The sequence below is a fragment of the Penaeus monodon genome, chromosome 24, assembly GCF_015228065.2.
Source record: "Penaeus monodon isolate SGIC_2016 chromosome 24, NSTDA_Pmon_1, whole genome shotgun sequence".
NCBI lineage: Eukaryota > Metazoa > Arthropoda > Malacostraca > Decapoda > Penaeidae > Penaeus > Penaeus monodon.
In genome coordinates, this window is record NC_051409.1 from 7,247,228 (window position 1) to 7,248,311 (window position 1,084).

Below are 1,084 nucleotides of genomic sequence, written 5' to 3' on the forward strand. Positions count from 1 at the left end.
TCATAGTGAGCAGAGCATGTCATTAGCATCATCGGTATTAGGTAAATTCAGACCTGAAGATGCTCCAGAAAAAAATTAAGTGAAATCAATAATGAAAATATCACACAAAAATATTAGCCATAAAAATAATCTGCAAATGTCAAGGTGTGCCTACAACAGTGTCTCAAAAATACATCCTCAATGATGGGTCTAACCACCATAGAAACCTTCAAAGGGCCACCAAACCTTCACAATGCTTATCTTGACACGAGGGAACTTGTAGATTACATCTCCCTGAATATTTACCATTAAGTAAGGCAACCATTAATATTTATCATCTTATTAGGTAACCAGTAATATCTATCATCAAATAAGGTAACCAGGACAAGCATTTGCTAGAATATATGAGGCTGAGGTTCGCTTACCTTTGCCAGTGGCCATGGCAATTGCAAAACCTAGTTTCGAGTAAATGCAGCCCCTAAGCTCAAGAATTACTGAAATCAGTTTGGGACATTACATCTGTACCTTGAGTTTACACAACAGAAGTACCAGACATTGAAAACATTGTTCCTATTATAAAACATAAATACACAGAAGTTTATGTAAAATACCTATTCCTTTTTTATTACCTCTGACAGAAAAAAATCTAAATTTCCTCTTTTCTACATAGCATGATGATTTCCATTTTGTCTTTGCAAGAAATATTAGGAATAACAGATGTTTCAATACTACATTGACTTTGCTTTACTAAAGTTTAAATCTCAGAAGCAAACATTCCTCCCTGGCACTCTGCAAAGGATGAAAATACAAACAAAAAAAAAAACCTTTGGGTTTCCCTTCCAAAAACCATTTGAAAATTTGCTGAGAAATGTGATGGAAAGCCTATAGTGCAACCCAGTAACAATGCACTTGCCACTGCTCTCAGCAATCAAAGAGGACAAGACACCTTTGTCTATATATTCTGCCCTTATGGACTTTGTGTAGGTTTCAAACACGATAATAAACTGTCGAAGCACTAAATGCAAAGAGCCCATTGTCAGATACAGGGTTGTGATGTAGGCCAATGGCAAACAAATACCTAATAAATAAATATATAGTGGACTAA

The 1,084-nt window shown here is 35.4% G+C and overlaps 1 protein-coding gene across 1 annotated transcript in view; it reads right to left on the bottom strand.

Moving 5' to 3' along the window:
• Positions 1 to 1,084, bottom strand: part of LOC119588538 (isopentenyl-diphosphate Delta-isomerase 1-like) — a 37,361-nt gene that overhangs the window by 32,039 nt on the left and 4,238 nt on the right. The window lies entirely within an intron of this gene.